We start from the raw sequence: 10,787 nt of genomic DNA, 5'->3' as shown, positions 1-10,787 counted from the left end.
GCTGAGCAGCCTGCCCTACCAAGGGCGTGACACCCAATATTCCCCTGCCACGCGTCGAGGCTATGTGCCCGTTGAGCAGAAGATCCAGCGAGAGCTGCAGGACCTCAAGTCGCGCGAGACGGAGCTGAAGAGCCTGCGCAAGAATAACAGGCACAACACATTGAAAGCTTCGCTGGACAAGCTGTGAGTACACGTCAAGGCATTCAAGAATCCTCTTCTCATTTTACGTTTTTAGCCAGATCAGCAGAGACGACTTGGCCAATGCGGACGATGAGGGCTCTGAGGTGGAGCACTGCTATGGACCCGGAAAACTGCGCAATTTCCAGTCCACCCAGGAGTTGGATAGAAATGGGCGAGTGATCGATCGCGTGGTCCAACAGGTTGTACTGCAGGTGGAGCAGCGACCTTATATCCGATTCCGATCCGGTCAAATGCCGCTGGCTAAAGAAGTGGAATGAGAAGAGCGTCGACAACTCCGAAACGTCCAACTGGATCACGGCCAATACTAAAGAGTGTCCCAAGTGGAGTGTGACCATTGAGAAAGTCGGCGGTTGCAACCATATGGTGTGCAAGAACCAGAACTGCAAGAACGAGTTCTGTTGGGTACGATGAGGATGAAGCCAAGACAGCTCGTGATGCCCAGGAGAAGTAGCGCTCATCCTTGGCCAGGTGAGTTTTTATACTATTCTAATTTTTGTCGAAAGCTTGTAATACTGTGAAGGAGTCATTTTCGACCCTATAAATATTAAATGTATATTCTTGATCAGCATCATCAGCCGAGTCGGTCCAGCTAGGGTCAGGGTCAGTTTTAAAACTACCGAAAGAGTAAGATCTTATAATTAATTAAGGCTTTTAACTTTGAGTATACGTTTGTAGATATCCTCCATACAAATTACCGAATCACTTTAAATTAAAACTAAGTAATGGGATCCATGGCAATAAGGGAATTAATTGAAAAATAAATGCATAGCTAGCAGAGCTGAATCTACCCCAATGCATGATCCTTCCTATAATGATATGATATAACTGTCATTATTAAGACTTACCCCAGTGGAGGACACGTCATTGTTTACTTCCTTCCAGTGTAGACTTCGAATCTTGTTGATATATCGAAGATCACTTCCTGGTTATCCAGATGAATTCCATTGGCCATGTCATTCTTTTAATCACTATCACTATCAATGTAAACACTAGGTACCCCTAGGACAGACTGAGGTCGCGGCGAACAAAGTGCCTCTATTTATAGTTCCCGAGTCAAGAGAACAGAGAAAGTGAGAGAGTAAGAGATAGGCTGATCAAGAATATGTTTACTTAATAAGGGCGTTACTGCGTTCTAAACTTTTGAGTAAAATTATAATACCATGCAAGGGTATAAAAATGATAAAATAAAGTTTGGATTTTAAGATTCTTGCAGAGGAAAATATAATTTTAATCAGTGGAGTCATTTTCGGCTTTATAGGGTCGTACCTCCACTGATTAAAATTATAATACTCTCTGCAATATTATTAAACTATATATTTTTACATGCACTTTATTTATTGACATATCAAAGTTTAAAAATCTCGTAATTCAGCAAAACATAAAAGCATTAATTTTAGTTAGCTTTAGTTCATTCTTCAACTAACAGCTGGTGTTTGTTTATTAATTTGATTATAAATTATTTTCAGAACTTCTTGATTCTGGATGCAGCAGAAGGAGGATATTGAAACGGGTCTGATACGCATGCGTGAACGTTTGGAGGAGTCCGCTCAGCATTCGCAGGCGGTGCAGCGCGTGCCTGCCGAAATGAAGGTGGAGGATTTGCAGCAATGCGCCAGCAATGGGTGAGTACAGAGTTAGGTCAAGTTAAGGAACGTCACATAAATTAATTTCTATCCTTTGTATCTAGGGCACCGTCTGAAGCGAGCTTGACGAAAGCAAGCTGTACAACAACATGGAGTTCGAGTCGATAGAAAAATTCTTTTCGGTTTACCAAAAGAATGCGGTATCGGTGTTTAGAAAAGATTCGAATGAAAGATATTCCCTTACTTAATATTCTCCTCTCTTTTCACAGGCTACTGATGGATCCTATGAGGATCTGCGAGCAACTGGCGGCAAGCCAGCCAAGCAAGCAAGGTGCTCTCAGAGATCGATGGACGCCGGGCCCAGAACTGCACTATCCTGCTCAGGAAGCTGAAGATGGGCTATACGGAGATATCAAAGTAGGAGTTTCTTTGGTCACCTCCTGGTTCCAAATACTAATCTCTTCTCTTCTAGGGACATTCTCTCGATGGTCAGCAACAAGCAGCTGACACTCGACATGGTCTAGCAGCTGCTAAAGTTCCCGCCCTCGGCGGAGGAGCGCGCACTGTTGGATGAGCATAGCGAGGATATTGAGTCACTTGTCCGCGCCGATCGCTTCTTTTACGAAATTTCAAAGTTGGTTTGAAGGGCATCGAAGAGATTTGGCAGTCACTAAATTTTTTGTTCTTTTGTCCTGGCAGGATTCCCCACTACGAGCAAAGGCTGAAGAGTACTACTGGAAGCGCTTTATGCCGACATCAGCAGCTCAGGGAGCAATCAGAATGGAAGTCAGCAGCAACAACAACACCAACAGCAACACCCTTAAGCTGAACACACGCATGGCGTTGGCCTTCCTGGAGAACGACATTACCACGGCATCTCCAACGGGCATTACCACGGCATCTCCAACGGGCATTACCACGGTCACCCTATCACCGCCAGCCATCGAGCGGGACTCGGAGCACAGGCCTTTGCGCCGAGGCTGTGCCCGTCGAGCAGAAGATCCAGCAGGAGGGCCTCAAGTTGCGCGAGACGGAGCTAAAGCGCATGCGCAAGAATAACAGACACAACACATTGAAGGCTTCGCTGGACAAGCTGTGAGTGCACGTCAAGGCATTCAAAAATCCCCTTGTCATTTTACGTTTTTTCGTTTTTAGCCAGCTCAGCACAGACGACGAGGCCGCCAGCTGTGTGATCTGACGCCCAAGGAAGCCCCCTCATCGTAAGGCTTCATTTAAATGGAAAAGCCTAATCAAGAAAAATGCCAAGCCAGGACGGTTATACTGGCGGCCATATCACTTGTAAAAAAGGTAAGACGATATCCATTATCACAAGCTTTTTGCAGTGTGACCGACTTGTGTTTCGCTACTTTTACATCGAAGTGCGACCGGTTGGGCTTTTAGCTGCTTGCCAGCAACCATGTGCTGCAGCGACGATCACTGATGACATGCAACCATGTGCAGCTTTGACTATCGACTGTTGGCATGGAACCATGTGCAGCTTTGACATCGGACGTCTTAGGTTATGGTGAATGCGTTCAGGAGCAGCCAAATGATCTTAGGAGCAGCTACAGGATCAGGATAAGCTGGATCATTTCCAGGTCCAGATCCGCATTCTGATGACTCGGGCATCTCGGCCTCCCCACAGAGCAACAAGAACCTCCAGGCCAAGCAGCAGCAGCCAGGAGCAGCGTTACATTGGACCCAACTGCCTCAACATGACACCGAAGCCGCAGCAGCAGAGCTGATCACCAGGACCACCTTCACTCCGCAGCTAAGCGGCCTGCCCCAGAATCGGAATGCATTCAGGAGCAGCCACAGGATCAGGATGAGCTGGATCAAGACCAGGTCATGCTGGTCACAGTCCGCCCGCGGCAGTGTAGACCACTTCGCTCCTGCTGCCCCGTGGCTGGCCTCTAGCGTGATCAGCGCCAAGGAGGAGAGCCCTGGTGACCCGCATTCTGATGACTCGGGCATCTCGGCCTCCCCGCAGAGCAACAAGAACCTCCAGGCCAAGCAGCAGCAGCCAGGAGCAGCGTTACATTGGACCCAACTGCCTCAACATGACACCGAAGCCGCAGCAGCAGAGCTGATCACCAGGACCACCTCCACTCCGCAGCTAAGCGGCCTGCCCCAGAATCGGAATGCATTCAGGAGCAGCCACAGGATCAGGATGAGCTGGATCACGCCCTCGCTGGCCTCTTGCGTGATCAGTGTCAAGGAGGAGAGCCCTGGTGATCCGCATTCTGATGACTCGGGCATCTCGGCCTCCCCACAGAGCAACAAGAACCTCCAGGCCAAGCAGCAACAGAAGCAGCCGCCCGCCAGGAGCAGCGTTACATTAGACATTGGACTGCTCGATGACACCGAAGCCGCAGCAGCAGAGCTGATCACCAGGACGACCTCCACTCCGCAGCTAAGCGGCCTTCCGCAGAATCTGAATGCATTCAGGAACAGCCACAGAATCAGGATGAGCTGGATCAAGACCAGGTGAATGCACTCGGAAGCAACCATAGGATCAGGATGAGCTGGATCGTGACCAGGGCGAGCTGGTCACTGCCCAGCCAGCGGCAGTGCAGACCACTTCGCTCCTGCTGCCCATTGATGAGCTATCCAACACCCCGTGGCTGGCCTCTAGCGTGATCAGCGCCAAGGAGGAGAGCCCTGGTGACCCGCATTCTGATGACTCGGGCATCTCGGCCTCCCCACAGAGCAACAAGAACCTCCAGGCCAAGCAGCAACAGAAGCAGCCGCCCGCCAGGAGCAGCGTTACATTAGACATTGGACTGCTCGATGACACCGAAGCCGCAGCAGCAGAGCTGATCACCAGGACGACCTCCACTCCGCAGCTAAGCGGCCTGCCCCAGAATCGGAATGCATTCAGGAGCAGCCACAGGATCAGGATGAGCTGGATCAAGACCAGGGCGAGCTGGTCACAGCCCAACCAGCGGCAGTGCAGACCACTTCGCTCCTGCTGCCCATTGATGAGCTATCCAACACGCCCTCGCTGGCCTCTAGCGTGATCAGCGCCAAGGAGGAGAGCCCTGGTGATCCGCATTCTGATGACTCGGGCATCTCGGCCTCCCCACAGAGCAACAAGAACCTCCAGGCCAAGCAGCAACAGAAGCAGCCACCCGCCAGGAGCAGCGTTATATTGGACATTGGACTGCTCGATGACACCGGAGCCGCCGCAGCAGAAGCTCATCACCAGGACTATTCCATGCCGCAGCTGAGCGGCCTGATTAAGCGGTTTATAGCAGCCTCCCATGGCGAGCTGGTGACACCCAATATTCCCCTGCCGGACTCGAGGGGGGCAGGCCGTTGCGACGAGGCTATGTGCCCGTTGAGCAGAAGATCCTGCGCAAGATTAACACACAGAACGCACTGAAGGCTTCGCTGGACAAGCTGTGAGTACAGGACAAGGCTTTCAAGAATCCTCCACTCACCATCTTACGTTTTTTCGTTTCCAGCCAGCTCAGAACGGACGAAGAGGCCTATGCGGACGACGATGACGATGAGGACTCTGAGGTGGAGCACTGCATTGTTTCGGGCTATGGTGAATGCACTCAAAAGCAGCTACAGGATCGGGATAAGCTGGATCATGTCCGGGGCGTGCTAGTCACAGCCCGGCCGGCGACAGTGCAGAGCACTTCGCTCCTGCTGCCCATTGATGAGCTATCCAACACCCCGTGGCTGGCCTCTAGCGTCAACAGCGCCAAGGAGGAGAGCCTCGATGGCCAGCATTCAGATGACTCTGGCATCTCGGCCTCCTCGCAGAGCAACAAAAACCTCCAGGCCAAGCAGCAGCAGCAGCCAGGAATAGCGTTACATTGGACCCAACTGCCTCAACATGACACCGAAGCCGCAGCAGCAGAGCTGATCACCAGGACCACCTCCACTCCGCAGCTAAGCGGCCTGCCCCAGAATCGGAATGCATTCAGGAGCAGCCACAGGATCAGGATGAGCTGGATCACGCCCTCGCTGGCCTCTAGCGTGATCAGCGCCAAGGAGGAGAGCCCTGGTGATCCGCATTCTGATGACTCGGGCATCTCGGCCTCCCCGCAGAGCAACAAGAACCTCCAGGCCAAGCAGCAGCAGCCAGGAGCAGCGTTACATTGGACCCAACTGCCTCAACATGACACCGAAGCCGCACCAGCAGAGCTGATCACCTGGACCACCTCCACTCCGCAGCTAAGCGGCCTGCCCCAGAATCGGAATGCATTCAGGAGCAGCCACAGGATCAGGATGAGCTGGATCACGCCCTCGCTGGCCTCTAGCGTGATCAGCGCCAAGGAGGAAAGCCCTGGTGATCCGCATTCTGATGACTCGGGCATCTCGGCCTCCCCACAGAGCAACAAGAACCTCCAGGCCAAGCAGCAACAGAAGCAGCCACCCGCCAGGAGCAGCGTTATATTGGACATTGGACTGCTCGATGACACCGGAGCCGCCGCAGCAGAAGCTCATCACCAGGACTATTCCATGCCGCAGCTGAGCGGCCTGATTAAGCGGTTTATAGCAGCCTCCCATGGCGAGCTGGTGACACCCAATATTCCCCTGCCGGACTCGAGGGGGGCAGGCCGTTGCGACGAGGCTATGTGCCCGTTGAGCAGAAGATCCTGCGCAAGATTAACACACAGAACGCACTGAAGGCTTCGCTGGACAAGCTGTGAGTACAGGACAAGGCTTTCAAGAATCCTCCACTCACCATCTTACGTTTTTTCGTTTCCAGCCAGTTCAGAACGGACGAAGAGGCCTATGCGGACGACGATGACGATGAGGACTCTGAGGTGGAGCACTGCATTGTTTCGGGCTATGGTGAATGCACTCAAAAGCAGCTACAGGATCGGGATAAGCTGGATCATGTCCGGGGCGTGCTAGTCACAGCCCGGCCGGCGACAGTGCAGAGCACTTCGCTCCTGCTGCCCATTGATGAGCTATCCAACACCCCGTGGCTGGCCTCTAGCGTCAACAGCGCCAAGGAGGAGAGCCTCGATGGCCAGCATTCGGATGACTCTGGCATCTCGGCCTCCTCGCAGAGCAACAAAAACCTCCAGGCCAAGCAGCAGCAGCAGCCAGGAATAGCGTTACATTGGACCCAACTGCCTCAACATGACACCGAAGCCGCAGCAGCAGAGCTGATCACCAGGACCACCTCCACTCCGCAGCTAAGCGGCCTGCCCCAGAATCGGAATGCATTCAGGAGCAGCCACAGGATCAGGATGAGCTGGATCACGCCCTCGCTGGCCTCTAGCGTGATCAGCGCCAAGGAGGAGAGCCCTGGTGATCCGCATTCTGATGACTCGGGCATCTCGGCTCCCCGCAGAGCAACAAGAACCTCCAGGCCTAGCAGCAGCAGCCAGGAGCAGCGTTACATTGGACCCAACTGCCTCAACATGACACCGAAGCCGCAGCAGTAGAGCTGATCACAAGGACCACCTCCACTCCGCAGCTAAGCGGCCTGCCCCAGAATCGGAATGCATTCAGGAGCAGCCACAGGATCAGGATGAGCTGGATCAAGACCAGGTGAATGCACTCGGAAGCAGCCACAGGATCAGGATGAGCTGGATCAAGACCAGGGCGAGCTGGTCACAGCAGCCAGCGGCAGTGCAGACCACTTCGCTCCTGCTGCCCATTGATGAGCTATCCAACACCCCGTGGCTGGCCTCTAGCGTGATCAGCGCCAAGGAGGAGAGCCCTGGTGACCCGCATTCTGATGACTCGGGCATCTCGGCCTCCCCACAGAGCAACAAGAACCTCCAGGCCAAGCAGCAGCAGCAGCCAGGAATAGCGTTATATTGGACCCAACTGCCTCAACATGACACCGAAGCCGCAGCAGCAGAGCTGATCACCAGGACCACCTCCACTCCGCAGCTAAGCGGCCTGCCCCAGAATCGGAATGCATTCAGGAGCAGCCACAGGATCAGGATGAGCTGGATCACGCCCTCGCTGGCCTCTAGCGTGATCAGCGCCAAGGAGGAAAGCCCTGGTGATCCGCATTCTGATGACTCGGGCATCTCGGCCTCCCCACAGAGCAACAAGAACCTCCAGGCCAAGCAGCAACAGAAGCAGCCACCCGCCAGGAGCAGCGTTATATTGGACATTGGACTGCTCGATGACACCGGAGCCGCCGCAGCAGAAGCTCATCACCAGGACTATTCCATGCCGCAGCTGAGCGGCCTGATTAAGCGGTTTATAGCAGCCTCCCATGGCGAGCTGGTGACACCCAATATTCCCCTGCCGGACTCGAGGGGGGCAGGCCGTTGCGACGAGGCTATGTGCCCGTTGAGCAGAAGATCCTGCGCAAGATTAACACACAGAACGCACTGAAGGCTTCGCTGGACAAGCTGTGAGTACAGGACAAGGCTTTCAAGAATCCTCCACTCACCATCTTACGTTTTTTCGTTTCCAGCCAGCTCAGAACGGACGAAGAGGCCTATGCGGACGACGATGACGATGAGGACTCTGAGGTGGAGCACTGCATTGTTTCGGGCTATGGTGAATGCACTCAAAAGCAGCTACAGGATCGGGATAAGCTGGATCATGTCCGGGGCGTGCTAGTCACAGCCCGGCCGGCGACAGTGCAGAGCACTTCGCTCCTGCTGCCCATTGATGAGCTATCCAACACCCCGTGGCTGGCCTCTAGCGTCAACAGCGCCAAGGAGGAGAGCCTCGATGGCCAGCATTCGGATGACTCTGGCATCTCGGCCTCCTCGCAGAGCAACAAAAACCTCCAGGCCAAGCAGCAGCAGCAGCCAGGAATAGCGTTACATTGGACCCAACTGCCTCAACATGACACCGAAGCCGCAGCAGCAGAGCTGATCACCAGGACCACCTCCACTCCGCAGCTAAGCGGCCTGCCCCAGAATCGGAATGCATTCAGGAGCAGCCACAGGATCAGGATGAGCTGGATCACGCCCTCGCTGGCCTCTAGCGTGATCAGCGCCAAGGAGGAGAGCCCTGGTGATCCGCATTCTGATGACTCGGGCATCTCGGCTCCCCGCAGAGCAACAAGAACCTCCAGGCCTAGCAGCAGCAGCCAGGAGCAGCGTTACATTGGACCCAACTGCCTCAACATGACACCGAAGCCGCAGCAGTAGAGCTGATCACAAGGACCACCTCCACTCCGCAGCTAAGCGGCCTGCCCCAGAATCGGAATGCATTCAGGAGCAGCCACAGGATCAGGATGAGCTGGATCACGCCCTCGCTGGCCTCTAGCGTGATCAGCGCCAAGGAGGAGAGCCCTGGTGATCCGCATTCTGATGACTCGGGCATCTCGGCTCCCCGCAGAGCAACAAGAACCTCCAGGCCTAGCAGCAGCAGCCAGGAGCAGCGTTACATTGGACCCAACTGCCTCAACATGACACCGAAGCCGCAGCAGTAGAGCTGATCACAAGGACCACCTCCACTCCGCAGCTAAGCGGCCTGCCCCAGAATCGGAATGCATTCAGGAGCAGCCACAGGATCAGGATGAGCTGGATCACGCCCTCGCTGGCCTCTAGCGTGATCAGCGCCAAGGAGGAGAGCCCTGGTGATCCGCATTCTGATGACTCGGGCATCTCGGCCTCCCCGCAGAGCAACAAGAACCTCCAGGCCAAGCAGCAGCAGCCAGGAGCAGCGTTACATTGGACCCAACTGCCTCAACATGACACCGAAGCCGCACCAGCAGAGCTGATCACCTGGACCACCTCCACTCCGCAGCTAAGCGGCCTGCCCCAGAATCGGAATGCATTCAGGAGCAGCCACAGAATCAGGATGAGCTGGATCAAGACCAGGTGAATGCACTCGGAAGCAGCCACAGGATCAGGATGAGCTGGATCAAGACCAGGGCGAGCTGGTCACAGCAGCCAGCGGCAGTGCAGACCACTTCGCTCCTGCTGCCCATTGATGAGCTATCCAACACCCCGTGGCTGGCCTCTAGCGTGATCAGCGCCAAGGAGGAGAGCCCTGGTGACCCGCATTCTGATGACTCGGGCATCTCGGCCTCCCCACAGAGCAACAAGAACCTCCAGGCCAAGCAGCAGCAGCAGCCAGGAATAGCGTTATATTGGACCCAACTGCCTCAACATGACACCGAAGCCGCAGCAGCAGAGCTGATCACCAGGACCACCTCCACTCCGCAGCTAAGCGGCCTGCCCCAGAATCGGAATGCATTCAGGAGCAGCCACAGGATCAGGATGAGCTGGATCACGCCCTCGCTGGCCTCTAGCGTGATCAGCGCCAAGGAGGAAAGCCCTGGTGATCCGCATTCTGATGACTCGGGCATCTCGGCCTCCCCACAGAGCAACAAGAACCTCCAGGCCAAGCAGCAACAGAAGCAGCCACCCGCCAGGAGCAGCGTTATATTGGACATTGGACTGCTCGATGACACCGGAGCCGCCGCAGCAGAAGCTCATCACCAGGACTATTCCATGCCGCAGCTGAGCGGCCTGATTAAGCGGTTTATAGCAGCCTCCCATGGCGAGCTGGTGACACCCAATATTCCCCTGCCGGACTCGAGGGGGGCAGGCCGTTGCGACGAGGCTATGTGCCCGTTGAGCACAGAACGCACTGAAGGCTTCGCTGGACAAGCTGTGAGTACAGGACAAGGCTTTCAAGAATCCTCCACTCACCATCTTACGTTTTTTCGTTTCCAGCCAGCTCAGAACGGACGAAGAGGCCTATGCGGACGACGATGACGATGAGGACTCTGAGGTGGAGCACTGCATTGTTTCGGGCTATGGTGAATGCACTCAAAAGCAGCTACAGGATCGGGATAAGCTGGATCATGTCCGGGGCGTGCTAGTCACAGCCCGGCCGGCGACAGTGCAGAGCACTTCGCTCCTGCTGCCCATTGATGAGCTATCCAACACCCCGTGGCTGGCCTCTAGCGTGATCAGCGCCAAGGAGAGCCCTGGTGACCCACATTCTGATGACTCGGGCATCTCGGCCTCCCCGCAGAGCAACAAGAACCTCCAGGCCAAGCAGCAACAGAAGCAGCCGCCCGCCAGGAGCAGCGTTACATTAGAC

The 10,787-nt window shown here is 54.9% G+C and overlaps 1 long non-coding RNA gene across 1 annotated transcript; it reads left to right on the top strand.

Annotated features, from left to right (window-relative positions):
* Positions 1 to 1,667: 1,667 nt before the first annotated feature.
* LOC147642741 (uncharacterized) lies at positions 1,668 to 2,101 on the top strand. The gene is made up of 2 exons (XR_015273105.1): positions 1,668 to 1,823; positions 1,889 to 2,101. It is a non-coding gene; the product is annotated as an uncharacterized LOC147642741 (long non-coding RNA).
* Positions 2,102 to 10,787: the final 8,686 nt, after the last annotated feature.

This window comes from Drosophila serrata, unplaced genomic scaffold (genome assembly GCF_035046125.1).
Source record: "Drosophila serrata isolate PLE 108 unplaced genomic scaffold, ASM3504612v1 contig_362, whole genome shotgun sequence".
NCBI lineage: Eukaryota > Metazoa > Arthropoda > Insecta > Diptera > Drosophilidae > Drosophila > Drosophila serrata.
This window is presented reverse-complemented; position numbering and strand designations above follow the sequence as displayed.